This window comes from Oncorhynchus mykiss, chromosome 15 (genome assembly GCF_013265735.2).
Source record: "Oncorhynchus mykiss isolate Arlee chromosome 15, USDA_OmykA_1.1, whole genome shotgun sequence".
Classification (NCBI taxonomy): Eukaryota; Metazoa; Chordata; class Actinopteri; order Salmoniformes; family Salmonidae; genus Oncorhynchus; species Oncorhynchus mykiss.
Genome location: NC_048579.1, coordinates 59,060,865 through 59,076,128, shown reverse-complemented (window position 1 = coordinate 59,076,128; position 15,264 = coordinate 59,060,865). Strand labels below are relative to the sequence as shown.

At 44.1% G+C, this 15,264-nt stretch overlaps 1 protein-coding gene across 2 annotated transcripts in view; it reads right to left on the bottom strand.

Annotated features, from left to right (window-relative positions):
* LOC110490458 (synaptotagmin-1) overlaps positions 1 to 15,264 on the bottom strand; it is a 213,885-nt gene that overhangs the window by 145,312 nt on the left and 53,309 nt on the right. The gene's annotated exons all lie outside the window — the stretch shown is intronic.

Below are 15,264 nucleotides of genomic sequence, written 5' to 3'. Positions count from 1 at the left end.
TAAAGTCTTCAAATGCCTTACACATGCTTCTCAAATCATATATAAGCAACATCATACATCATAATGGGTTATGTAATAGACAGCGCTGATTTAAACAAAAACCTTCCCAGCATGTTGTGTCACAGATCACTTGATCAAACAAGCTTGGCTCTGTGGAAGATCCAATTTGTGCCATGACTTGGCTGAGTCAACAATTCTGTTGAAAATAGAGTTGTAACTGTGCCACTGTGGTTCTGCTTGTACTCTCAAAATGCACCTTGCCCACGGCCTTCAACCAGAAGCTGTACAGGATATCACAACCATTAGCCAATAAATCCAGTTTAGCTTCTGTCAGACATTTAACTTACTTTACTGGGGTTGGTTTTAAATTGGATGTGGATTGATGAAAGACAAACAATGATCAGTGAATTGAAGAAAAGGTTGTTCAACCATAGAGATCCTCTTCATGCCAAAATGTATGACATCACTAATGACCTCATACTTGTTTCCATCTTTGTACTTTTTTCAAACTTGGCAACAGCACTAATGGCGCCCTGGAGTGATTGAATTGCCCAAGGCTGTGCGTGATAGCAAACAACCTTTGTGATTAATTTGGGTTTTGTTTTTGGAAAGCATTGACGACAATGTACTTCCACTTAAGAGGCCCCTCTCCTCTCCATCCTGTTCCTGTGGAGGTGACATTTTCCTTTCACAGCCTAGTGATGATGCGCTCACATGACTCAAACTCCAGTGAGTGATAACTAAGAGCTGTGAATACACTCCTGATTCAGTCAGTGTTGGATAAAGCCAAAGATAGCTGAAGTGGCAGCATTGTAGCTTTTTACTGAAGGCATATTACTGGGTTTTACTTCACAATGTTGACGTAGAGGTGACCCTATTCATTTAGAAGTACTGACGGATTCGGAGCCATAAAAATGGACAGATGGGAGGCTTTTTAAAATAACCTTTCTACCTCTTTGTCGTTTGGTTGTTTTTCACAAAATCCATTTTTCCTCCCTTAATGGCATGGTTGCAGCCAGAACATTATTCCATTTCACTCGGTTTAGCACTCAGTGCATCAAAATGGAACACTTTTATTTTGCAAAGTTGAATACAGCTACATATTCTTATAACAATACCACCCTCTTAGATACTAACATAAAATACATTTAATTATTTTCAAAACCTCACGCAGTCCTAAACATGTAAGTCACATCCATTTCCCATTTCAGGGTGGGTGCGAGTGATCTGTGCCAGAACAAAAGGACACAGAAATTGACATGGTGGTTTCATTTTCAGGAGGCAGATGGCAGACAATGAAGCACACACAAAGAAACAAAATGGATCCCAGCCACTCAACCAGGTTCAGATGATGACAACAACCAGGGCTGCCATGGATTACAGAGAAGAATAGAAAACAACCAGATGTCAATAAACAGATCTCGAAGCATTCACTCAGGCTCTATGGCGCCACTCACGCTGCTCGTTCTCTCTGTGTTTCAAAGAGAAAAGACCTCCATGCATAAACCATGAGCATCATCCTCGTCGGTGAAGAAACACAATGACCCACCGACGGTGTGCCACCTCACGGCCTTGGGAAGGAGTTTTTTTGCGGGGGTTGTGGGTAATTCATGAGAGAATAATGATCCCAGGAACTCAGTACGGCCCTTTGTTGTTTAGGGTGACAATGCAGCCCAACTGGCCCCCGTGGACCCAGAGCAGAAGACCATTCTCCTCCACCTGAGGGAAAGAATTGGCATCCTTTGCTGCGGGATTCCATTGGGCACAACAAACACTTGATGAGAAACAGGCTATGAGGGGTAACCATCCTGAAAGTTGTTTGTTACCTTTGGTAGAGGGTGTCAAGCGATTAGATTTGGGCTTCAACAGAAATGGGGCTCTTTGATCATCCGGGTGTGCAGAAGTTGAACTCGGTCGGTCATTGTGGCTGTGGTTGTTCTTAGGCTGACTAATGCCACCAGGGAAAGGCCATGTGTCTCATTACACCTTGTCACTGGTCATACTTCTGACATAGCTGGGGCTTATGGACAGAAATCTCCTCCTAATTGGCTGTCCATGGTGTGTGGAAGAGTGGAAACATGGCATCTAACAGAACAGAGACCTGGCACATCTCCAAGCTTCTTCTAAACTTCACTGACAGCACCTTCTCTTCAGACAGGGGTGTCTAGAGGTGATTAACATTTGAAACAGATTCCAACAATCTCTGAAACCCCCTTAAGATTCACTTTGCTGAACTTTTTAAAGTTTCTCCTCAGAACTTCCTCAATAACTGCCGCTTGAATGCTTATTTAAACTACCAAAGTGGAATTCCAGTTTCTGTCCAAAACAAAAATTAATACGTCTCTCTATTTCCATGTAGATGAAGGAGAAAAAAACATTTATTGTTTTATGATTCTTTATGGCTGAGAATAAATAGCATAGGAGGAGTCCATTCTGTTCCAGAAGACTGAGATGTAAATAGCCATTAATTAGCCAATGATATTTGTGAGTGGCCAGCAGGAGGGCTTTGAGAGTCGCCACCGCCATTCCTCCACTAAAAAGGTATTTCATGAGAGATTAGACAAATCATTCTCCGACATAGGAGAAAATAACGGGCTGGGAAATAAACACGAGGTTGCTCGCTCTTCCCCTTGGAGGCTGCCCATAGTTATCATCCCAGAATAGAGCTCAAATGCCCAGGGGGATCCGCCTCATTGGCATTCATTGACTCTTTGCTTTTCCAAATAAGGACCTGGCTAAGCAGAGCACAAGATATGGCTCATTTGAGGGTGTCGAGCCAGGTCTAAAAATAGCTGTTCTATGAGAGGGTGTGTGTGTGTGTGTGATTTCTTGGGACCAGGCACCATCTTCCCCAATGGCCTATCCGTTTGAATGTTTTAAAGGTGCTTTATGCCCTCAAATGCAAAACAGCGATGTTGATCAACTGCTGAGGGCTATACACTTCACAGTGGAGGATGGATCTTTCTTTGCTTGTTACATGTTCAGATTTTAGATTTTGCCACCTCTGTGTCATTCACTATAGAGCCAACAGGATGACAAACTCGACATGAACAACAACAGAAGCTCTTCAATAGTTTTGGTTTCAGTTGGGGGGAGCAATAGACTAACAGCATGATTGTGCTGAGGTAGGTCCATTAGCAAGTCCCTTTGACACACCCCCAGTGGAGGAGACCTCTTTCATTAGGGAATTAATGGTCCTTCCTCAGTTTCATCAGTGATCTACTGGTGCTTAGTTATCTAATGGATTCAGAGGTTCATCAGATGATCGGCTCAATTATCATTCATTTGCATTTCCCTCACAACCCCCAGCCCAAATCCTAATCGACAAGGGGTCTCTAATCTATACAGATGCAATGTGGATTGCACTGATTGGCAATGGAGGCCATTTACAAAAATAACATTAATTGGGCAATGCATTTAAACTATAAACAAAACAGCAGAAGTGTTGTTCCTCCTGATTCTCTGTTGAACTCCCTTTGTACATCAAACAGAGGGACCGACCTCTGTCCAAGAGGATTCCTCACTCCCCAGGCATGCCTCCCCACTCCTCAGGCCTGCCTCCCCACTCCTCAGGCCGGCCTCCCTACGCCCCAGGACTGCCTCCCCACTCCTCAGGCCTGCCTCCCTACGCCACAGGACTGCCTCCCCACTCCTCAGGCCGGCCTCCCTACGCCCCAGGACTGCCTCCCCACTCCTCAGGCCTGCCTCCCCACTCCTCAGGCCTGCCTCCCTACGCCCCAGGACTGCCTCCCCACTCCTCAGGCCAGCCTCCCTACGCCCCAGGACTGCCTCCCCACTCCTCAGGCCTGCCTCCCTACGCCCCAGGACTGCCTTCCCACTCCGCAGGCCTGCCTCCCCACTCCTCAGGCCTGCCTCCCTACACCCGAGGCCTGCCTCCCCACTCCTAAGGCCTGCCTCCCCACTCCTCAGGCCTGCCTCCCCACTCCCCAGGCCTGTCTCCCCACTCCTCAAGCCTGCCTCCCCACTCCTCAGGCCTGCCTCCCTACGCCCCAGGCCTGCCTCCCCACTCCTCAGGCCTGCCTCCCTACGCCACAGGCCTGCCTCCTCACTCCTCGGGCCTGCCTCCTCACTCCTCAGGCCTGCCTCCCTACGCCACAGGCCTGCCTCCCCACTCCTCAGGCCTGCCTCCCTACGCCACAGGCTTGCCTCCCCACTCCTCACGCCTGCCTCCTCACTCCTCAGGCCTGCTTCCCTACGCCACAGGCCTGCCTCCCCACTCCTCAGGCCTGCCTCCCTACGCCACAGACCTGCCTCCTCACTCCCCAGGCCTGCCTCCCTACGCCACAGGCCTGCCTCCTCACTCCTCAGGCCTGCCTCCCTATGCCACAGGCCTGCCTGCCCACTCCTCAGGCCTGCCTCCCTACGCCACATGCCTGCCTCCACACTCCCCAGGACTTCCTCCCCATTTGCAGGCCTGTAGAAGAGCCCAGCTAGGCCACACAGAAGAGCCCAGCTCGGCCAGACACAAGAGCCCAGCTCGGCCAGACAGAAGAGCCCAGCTCGGCAGACATAAGAGCCCAGTTCGGCCAGACAGAAGGCATTTAGAAGTCAACACTGCCTAAATGTAACAAGTAGCATTTAGTTTTATCACACACTTGGTTTCTCACTGGAACCAGAAATCAAGAGAGAGAAAATGACTCTGGCCATGATGGGATTCTGTAATGGCCATCGGGGGGAGAGAGAGTGTTCCCTGACGCAAGGCCAAGCCAATCAGATGACGCTCGCAGGGTGCCATGATTGGCTTGATCAGAGTTTGGTATTTACGCTTGACACATACAGCACCTTCCCTCTGGCTCCCTCTGTTAGTTGGACTGGTTCTGTCAGAATAACTGGCTCTGTGGCATGCTGGTACTCTCTGGAGCACACTGATAGTACAGCAAGCCAGAGAAAGCCAGGGATAACCTTTCTATAAGGCCAAAGTTTGGCTATATACAACTCAGTCGAACTGTGTAGCAGTCAAATCAGTATTCATTTAGAAGTTTTGATGCATTTTAATATTAAGCTTGTATGGTCCTTCATCCAAGTATTTCAGAAGTTTGATAGAAGCTCTGAATGAGGTATGTGGGAAATAGCTTTGAACTGGGGAATATGAGCTGAAATGAGAGAAAAGGATCTGGGCTTTCATCTATTGACAGGGTTAAGAGCTACAGTACCACAGTGGAAGTGTGAACAGGATTAAATTAATATAAATTACAAAGTACTCAAGTTAATGGATAGATTTGCACCTTTCATAATTGATGTCAACAGGTTCGTCCTTTTACGCAAGGTTGCACACCTCAGCCAAACGAACTCCGCCATTATTAATGGTGAACCTTTTCGAGACACTTTTTCAACACAATTTTGTTGATTGCCTATGTCGTTCATAGTCCTCTCTTGCCCTCGGAGGTACTGCTGCAGGTAAGTAATCATTTCCTGAATTGCCATCTACTCTGTCCCTTCCTGCCATTTCATTCCACTGGTTTGGCCTTTGATTACCAGCTAGGTTATATGTGTAACTTTTGAGCACACCTCACAAAATGTTACTCCACCTTTCATGTCTCCAATTAATTTCCTTGGCTGAGCACAGTGGGAGCCGGCTCTATGACAGTAGCATGCGACAATGACCAACCCTTTTACACTTACAATGCATCCTACGTTGATGTAGATGCAGCCAGGCAGGGTGTGCCGCTGTCATAGAGGTGACTGCAAGGAGACGAGGAAGAACTTTCCTAACGTTCAGATTATAAGAGAGTTACTGTCTAAGAAAACGAAGAAAATTGACAAAAAAAGAGGTAGTGGCATGTTGTTCTTAACCTACCTGAAACCTTCTGGGAACCAAGAATTGTCAGCATTCATCCATGGCTGTCTGTGACTGTCCAGGGAGCAGTTGTACTATGTTGACCACTAGTCCACTCTGCTGCCCTGAAAGGGCATGTTCATCACATGTGTCTTCTGGAGCGTTTTCCATACAAAGGCCAAGAAGCCCATTTGATCTCAATGGAGACATCTGACTTTAATGTGACACGGCCTTGCGTGGTCTATCGATTGAACGAGCTCAAGCAAGTGACAACTAAAAGCTCAGTTAGGTGGTAGGTTAAGCTGTTGAGTTGAAGTGTGTGCGGGGCTTAGCTAAAAAATGGTCTGATGCAAAGAGGTCAAAATACCGTGTTACATTGTTTCTGTGATGTTCACTGCAATTTAGAATATTGGTCAGCGAACAGTATTTCTTCATGACAGAGCAGAAGAAACCAATTATCATACTGATGATATTGGAATCATTCTCATAAATTGTGGTTTATTTAACCCACCTGTCCGTTGCTCAGTGAGGGAAAAGGCTGTGTGTTTATTAAATGGCTAAGTCTTCACACAAGGTTGTACAATTTATTCACAATCCAGTGGACCCTATGGAACATCTCACAATTACTCTCTTGCCCAACCCTCCCAACCCTTCCCCTCAAAATAAATGAAGGACCATCTTAATGCCTTTACATTATGCTAAATCCCATAGCAGGCATTTAACATACAAGCTTGTCAGAGGTGTGGACTGACATTGGCACAGTGTAGAGGCTTTATTGCCATTCTGACATGCATCAACAAGCTTCATAAAATCAATGGGGGAGAGGTATTACGTTGCCCCCCTTTGTGTAAAGATGGCTTTTTAATCAAAGTAAGTGGGGGTAATGACAATGTACATCTGCCATAAAGAACAAGCATTACACGATAAGCATTACTACTGTAAGGCACCATGGAGCAATATCATTCAGCAATGTGTTACATACAGTGCAATGTATCATTGCTGGATTAATAGCAATTGTTTTGTATTAAAACAGCCTCTATTTGTGGGCACATCATTTGTGTACCCAATTTTCTCTTTGCCAAAATGTTGCTCGCAAATCAAATTGATCCACAGCGAGGAAGAATCAACATCCGAAAGCATTTGCGCTTGACCTTTCTCAGGTCAGTCTTGTGAGGAGGAGATAGCAAGGAGGCTAATAAAATCCTGCAGGTAGGTATCTCTCCTGTCGGGCAGTGCCACTGTGGAGGTCTGGGCCGCACGTTTCGCCACATTTGATAGGCAATGCGCTGGAACGTTGCCTGGAAGAAACTATCATCATTAGCAGGAAAAATGGAGTGCTACACAGAGGTGCCTTGGTTCCCCTCTCTACTTCACAGGTGATGGCTAATTACTCCAGACATCAAAGACATGGGGAAGGGGTTGGGCTGGGGCGGAGAGGGGAGGGGAGAGGGAGTGCTGGTGGGAGGCCACTCAGGTAGGACTTTTGGATTTCTGAGTCATTATACTGGTGACCATGATTTTGATCATGGGGAAGTGTAGGCAATAACCAATGCTTGAAAACCTCAACCAAAGGAATTATTTTCAATTCCAAAAGTCATTGATAGTGTAAATGTAAATGCGCGTTTAAAAAGGTTTTTAAAATGAACACATGGCATTTGCCGGCAAACAACTACGTAAAGTAAAAATCATTACTCCATTAACGTTATTAAGGACTAAACCACTTTACTGCCTCCTATTCCTCCAATGTACCAAATGATGCAAGTGTCTCTGCACAAACACACCCAATATATCAAGTGATTATCCCAGGTTCTCCTCAAAGTTAAATGACTGTCATGGAAGGGAACAGCTGTCCATCCTGCTGTTCATGGCAACAATGCCTTTAGGATCCATTCATCTTCTGCCACAGGCTTACACATTTAATGGCTATTAACACCACCACAACATGTCCACATGCAATTATGAGAGAACATTAACACACAACGGATGGCCAGACGACATAGATTTTATTTCACAATATGTATTTAATAGAAACCAGTGAAGATGGCTAGTGGGGAAGGAACAATGTTTAGTGGTAACAACACAGAGACAATATCTGGCATGAAGATATTGCCCCTGACAGGGAAAGGAGGCGAGCTTTCATTAATCTGAAAATCTCAGTCTTCCTCCATAGAGAAGCCATGCAGGCAGAATGGAGTCTATCCATTGCTTCCCTCCTCCCCGAAGCTAGCAGCATCATCACACCACGCAGCCTTGAGAACAGGCTGATCGGAGACAGATTTGGATTGGAAGAATAGATTTGGCAGAGGAAATCTGCCCGGGCCCTCGTGAACTAGGCAATTATGATCAACCTCTATTCTGCCAATCCCTTTCACACAGGGCAACTTTCATTTTGATGTGGCTATAATGGATGGCGTCCCCCCCCCTAGGGTCTCGTTTTCAACAGGTTCCGGATGGAAATGATCCTCTCTGCAATGAAGGCCGTTTGCAAATTATTTGTTGATCTGCTGTTGACAAAGATTGTCTGGGGCTGGTTTAGAATGCAGTGTGAAGCGATGCATTAGTACTTACACATGGAGATGTGTGATTACAGAGACAGACTCTTTTTATTTAGCTGACGTAATAACTTGTTCTTGAGAGAGCTGAAAGAGGCCGATAGTTGTTGCTACAGTAGTTCAATGAGAAAACCAGAGGAAATGTCGAAGTCAGTGGAACTGTCCTTTAAATTGAGACATTGTCCCCAATCGGAGTCAGGTTCATTTCAGCCTCTGGTACATGGAACTTCCATCCCATGGCCCCTTCGTTCCTTTCAAAATATCCCAAAATGCTAAATCTTCACCGACATAGCCCCCACGGTCACACTCTATGGTAGTCCTCCCAACACTACAAACAATAGTCATTGTCCTCCAATAACTCATTGCTGCCTGAAAATAACGTAATTACTTTCACTGTGTTAAATGGCCTCTTTGTTTGCCAGGCAGGCTGAATATAGATAACTGTAACAACAACTATTTAGTAATACGGAGGCAAGGCGAGCCACAGAAGGTTTGGCCAAATTCATTTCAACAGTCTATTGAAGCTGGTAGGATAATTATATGCTACTGCAACACTTTCTTTTTCTTTTCCTTAGTTCTTGTCTTTCTCTGTCCCACAGAAACTGTCCGTCAGTTGTGATCTCGGTAGCGCGAGCATTGGCCAGACCTGTCAGTCAACATCTCTCTCTCCCCCTTGATATCAAAACACCGTTGATAACCATGCAGCTACAGATGCTGAGAAGAAGAAAGTGTCCCAAATTGCTGTGTCTGGATTCTCCCTTTGTCAACCGATTGAATTGACCAATCACAATAAATTTAATTTCTATCCATTTACTTAGGTGAGTGGATGAGACAGACAGACAGACAGACAATCATAAATCAATATATGCAAATGTGATGTGGATAGATGACAGGAATGTAAAGGACACTAGGAGACTGGGGGACTTTATTGGTGTCTGGTTGGTTGATTGGACCTAAAATAGCATACATTGATGGAACAGGCCTGTCACTTTGATTCTAGAAATGAGTATCATCCAGCATCCTTCAGTTCCTAGTCTTATACTTCCACTGACCCATGCCCATACTGGAGGGTGGAAACAGGAAGCACCTTTAAAATATCTTAGTTGTAAACTGGGGGTTGAAGATTTGTCTTAGAACCATGCTGGAGGAGTGAATCCTGACTGATCAGGACAGAGTCTGATGATGATGCAGCACTGAGGCATCAAACCTACAGCTGTTTTCTCCTGACAGAGCCAGCAGGTAGCAATCACAGCATACAGCCCACCTTCACAAATTATTGCAGCTCCACAAAACTAAACTGAAGGAGCGTGGGCGCCTCATATGAACGTAGTTAAGCAGAACTAATGAGGTAGAAGGAACTGAGGCGGAAGGTAATGTATTGTCTCGGGTTTTCATTCTGGTGGCTCATTTGAGCTTTCTCCTCACATCAGCATGTAGAAAAGTGGTCAGTATTGGATCCATTAGAAAATCTATTAGATTGTCAATCACTGTTCAATCTAACAGAGACTAATAGCAGCAAATGTCCACATTGCCACAGGCAGACCAATGTAAGACATGGTGGCACAGTAGGATGAGGAGTGCATGGATTTTGGGAAGAACTAGGTCTATAAAAAGAGAGTATCTCTACGTTTAGAGCAGGGTACTGTGTGCGCACCTCTGGAGCCAGCACTGAGCACTTGAATCATCAGGCGGTGTAATTACATTCAGTTGGACGTCCCTCATGATGACACAGCATTGGCAGGCTGGCCGGTCGTGCCCACCTCTCCTGTGGTCTGACCTTGACAGAGACAGCTAAACTAGGATTCGGCCTGTGAATAGCAAACCTCCGACAATGGTCTGTTCGGTACATAATACAGTAAACACCATGATATTGGATGTACAGGAGTGAACAGGAGTGTACAGGAGTGAACAGGAGTGTACAGGAGTGAACAGGAGTGTACAGGAGTGAACAGGAGTGTACAGGAGTAAACAGGAGTGTACAGGAGTGAACAGGAGTGTACAGGAGTGAACAGGAGTGTACAGGAGTGAACAGGAGTGTACAGGAGTGAATTTCAAGGGTTTTGGAGGTCATGGCACCTAGAGGAACCGTAAGCAGACTTAACATATTGTGAAGTGTTGGTCAACTTATTGGAGGAGACTTGCATGACTGAGTGGAGGAAATGGCCATGCACACAGTGTTCACCACTGCTCATCACAACCTACTTAGGCTGAACATCACGCCAATGCAGTCTCATTCAACAGAAACAAAGATAAGATAGAATCATACAGTAGATACTATGACAATACACTTACAGTAAGACCCACCCACTGCCTTAAACACATAGTAGATCATCTATCTATTGTTTAAATGAAGATGACCTGTCTACTAAACTGGTACCAAGCTAGGACTGGCGACTACTGGGAATCTACTTTTGGACAGATGAAGGAACGTGTGTTGAAATGATCCTCTCCACTGAGTGGATTACATTTGGATGCTCTCTCTCTCTATCTTATGAGCACAGTTTAAATCAACCCCTTAAAACGAGTGTCAGATCACAATGTCTGCTCTATATTTTGACTTTGTTTTTTGTACGAGCTTTCACTCCTCACTGTATATTTGACAGTTTAGTGTGACTTTTATTTTGACAGCAGGTGTTTTGCCTTCTCTGTTTTACACTCAATGGGTATATGGGAAACAGGAGTGAGAGAAAAAGGAAAATAACTTTTTGTTAAGGTTGTTCAAGTATCCAAGAAACAACGTCAAACTTAACACCTAGATAGAAAGAGAACAAGGTATTTACTGTCTTCCAATATTGGTCTTGTTTCAAATCTTTCTTATTCTTTCGAACGTGTACTGAACAGATATTTGTGTTATCGATGTTCTGCTAGTATTATGACATTATTAGCCGTAGCCTAGCTCCACTCTTTGTGCTGGCTAATATTAGTTCCTCTTGAGCCACATTAGCAATCTATTAGAACGTAATCAACTATTTGGGTAGAAATTCTCATGATTATTGATGCATTTGATATATGAAGCACACTAATGTAAAGTTGTGTAAAAGTGTATTGTTTGTGGACTGTATTGTTCATATTGTTTGTGGACTGTATTGTTCATATTGTTTGTGGACTGTATTGTTCATATTGTTTGTGGACTGTATTGTTCATATTGTTTGTGGACTGTATTGTTCATATTGTTTGTGGACTGTATTGTTCATATTGTTTGTGGACTGTATTGTTCATATTGTTTGTGGACTGTATTGTTCATAATGTTTGTGGACTGTATTGTTCATATTGTTTGTGGACTGTATTGTTCATATTGTTTGTGGACTGTATTGTTCATATTGTTTGTGGACTGTATTGTTCATATTGTTTGTGGACTGTATTGTTCATATTATTTGTGGACTGTATTGTTCATATTGTTTGTGGACTGTATTGTTAATATTTTAAGAGCATTTTGGGTTGTTGTTTTTTTCCATGGAAATGGTGCCGCATTAAACTTTCATGAATCATCAGTTTGAGAGTTGACCATTCATTCAGCTGGGAATGCTACACACAGCGTTGATCTAACCTCAATAGAATCCTCTTTGTGAGCAATTTTGAGCTGAATGACAGCACTCTGAATCCACACGCCGGATAATCATGCAATCAAAAAGCATCATTTGGCTTTTGCAGGTGCAAGATCACCACCTGCAGAATAATCACGGACAACACATTCTGCATCGCTTCTAATTTGACTCATATTTGGCTCATTCTCTCTACAAGTCTCAACGGAAATCATTATTTCATGATGGGAGAGCATTTAAATGTGTGATAATATGTTACAGGTTTTGATTTGAGTAATGGCAATTCCATTTCAAGCTTTTCTTCACACTGGAGAGCTTTTGTCCAGCCACCCCTGTGGACATATTTAGGCTTGTCTGACAGAATATGCTAATCCAACTACAACCGTATGCTCTGAAAGTTATATTTATATGGATTAAGTGGAGCTGTACATTTGTTCAGGTAATTTAGGTTGAGAGGGCAGCCATAGAAGTGAGTAGAAATATACATGTACTAAATGTATGTGTCTATATGTCGTAATGTAAATCACATCAAACCTCAATTGATTTCCGCTTCAATCGCTAATCAAATTCAATGAAAAAGAAAGCATCAACAACAAGAGCAGATGTTGCCAAAGCAGGTAAAAGACAGAGCAATGGATGGGTACAGAATGTTACAGCAAGCCCAGAGCCTAATGACTAACCTGCCTTCTGGACAGATATGGATACAGTCATCGGAGTTGTTATTCCATTAAAAATCCAAAATGATTGGTAATTATGCCCTATAATTGTTTTTCAAGCAGAGGATGACCTTTCTGATGTTAATGTGGATACAGATGGCACATGGAAAGCAAATAAAAATGCCACAAGCGTGACTCTCTTTGAAAAGCTAACTTCACGAGAGCTGCTTCACTGGTTACTAAGCAACACTCATTAGTGTACTACAGTGATCAAGGGGTGAAATGGGAGGTATGAACCTCAGCCCTGCTTCGGCTTCACCCAGATTGAGTCTTTGCCTCAGGAGTTCACTACTACGTATGGTGAAAAGCTCAATTAACAGCAAATTAAGCAAACGAAGCCATTCAGATATGGATTGCATCCAGACATTAAACATAATTAGAGGTTGTATATTTCTTCACTTGAAATGAGATGAATAAGATCATACGTATGTTAGATGTATCAGCAATCATTTAGTCGTCTCTTGGTTGTTGTCACGCTATGACTTTGTCAACAGCTGGGAAAGGGTAGTGTAGTGTTCGATAGAGCATAACACCTACATAAGAACAGCACGTTCACGATGCCACCGACAGACGATCCATCTGATTACTGTAGTAAGAGGACTAGAACGAAGGTAACAGAAAGCTGTTACGTCTCCATGGAGTCGGTCACAGGAGGTTGGTGGCACCTTACTTGGGGAGGATGGTAATCGGAACCGGTGGAATGGCACCAACTACATCAAACACAAGGTATCTGTGTTTGGTGCAATTCCAATCGCGCAGTTCCAGCCATTGTTATGAGCCGTCCTCCCCTTTAGCAGCCTCCGTTGAAGTCAGTCCACACCAGAACTAACTACACAGCATAAGGCCATGGTCCTATGAAGAGGCAGCTGAATACTGAGTGGGGATATCAAGAGTAAGATTGGCCTATATCTGAAATACGAAGTGATAGTTCAGTTTGGCACCGCTTGAGAAGTGCTTTTGCATTTAGGTGCCCAGCACATTTGATTCGTTCGTTCACACTATCTCTGCTATTTTACTGCCAGAAATGCTTTTTACAGTTCATCGCTTGTACAAACAGGAGGAGAATGTGGGAGATTGCTGATATGACGCAATAGACTGAGGGGCATTGGGGAGAAAATAAGCTATTTCACATAACCATTTGAAATGAGGAAAGTGTGTTCTTGCCATGACAAGCTTTGACCCCGCTCCCTAATAAATGTAATACTTTTCTTTAACACAATTCCAAAACACTGCCTCTTAACACATCATTTAGTTGAAACGGGAAATATAGTACCTCAAACTGGTTTGTTTGAATTGCAGGTAGAGTATGTACACAGACACAGCCATTAGTATGTATGTCATCCAGATAAAAGCCACCTAATCACTATGACATTTGGGACCTCCTTTTGATCTCAATGGAACTCAACTTAATTATCTCTTCCAGCACCACACAAGCACACACACTCGCACAAACACACACACACACACACACACTCGCACAAGCAAACACCTCCAACGGTGAAATTATTTGAAGCTCCTGAACCGGGCAAAGGAAGTATTTATATCATTTCAACCATATCACCATTCCAGACATCAGTTGTTTTGGATGAATTTTCATACAAAATCGTAATGCGGAAAAACGGTCGCAGGTATTCAAAACATGTTCAGTTCCTTCATTTCAGAGGCAATACTTTGCATTAAGGTAATGCCTCATCAATAGCAGCTGTCTACGACAACCATGCCTTCCTTATTGACTTCCATTCTTATTTATGGCATGCTCTCAGTAATGAGATGGATTGGACCAAGTCCTCTTGGAGGCAGGGACACACGTACCGACCGCATCATCCTCGAGCCCCGTAGATTAGGTTTTAATCTGGTTAATTTGACGCAGGCATGGACAGAATGCAGCTGGCACCAGAGGGCTGGGGATTAAATTAGCCCAACAGGCTGGAGGAGGATCACAGTGACGATGAGGATGATGAGAAGAGAAGGAGTCAGTCCACTACTCAACTCCCTACACCGTACTGTCTGTCTCACAGGCTACTGGGCTGGGAGAGAAGGGCCCTGGGGTGGAGCCTGGTGTGGGTACTGTAGGTGGGTCTACCTGCCCTGTATCTATGGGTTACATGGTACCAAGCTTGTAACCAACTTACTTTGTCCCATTGTATAAATCTATTTCTTTGGATTATTGTGAATAAAAGAATACATATTTTTCGAGATTTAGAACACAATACAACCCGAGGTTAGGCTATTTTAAATAGGTTGTCATTGTATCATGTATTGTATCGAAGCAAGATCATTAGTACATGTCAAAGTCCTGGAGATGGCATCATTTTCACAGCAGAGATCTTGTAACTGCCTGAAGGCCAGCTTTTCCTTTCTATTGTGTATGGTTACATTCTCCATCCTTGTTATGTGTGCTTACTGTTACTGCATGTTTCAATCTCCATTTTGTTCTGTTTGGAGAACCATCAGGGTGCGTGCAGACCTCTTGCTGCGAACAGGCGCTGTGGAGAATTCAGTATTCTTAGGAGCGCGACGCGTCTGTATGGGGTGCAGTTTGACATTTCGTGTTTCATTTTCAAATTATTCTACTGGTGGTGTGTCGATCAACCCTCACAGAACGGCGAGGAGGAGGTTTATTCAAATTTTGACAATTCACTAGTTCCAACTCTGCC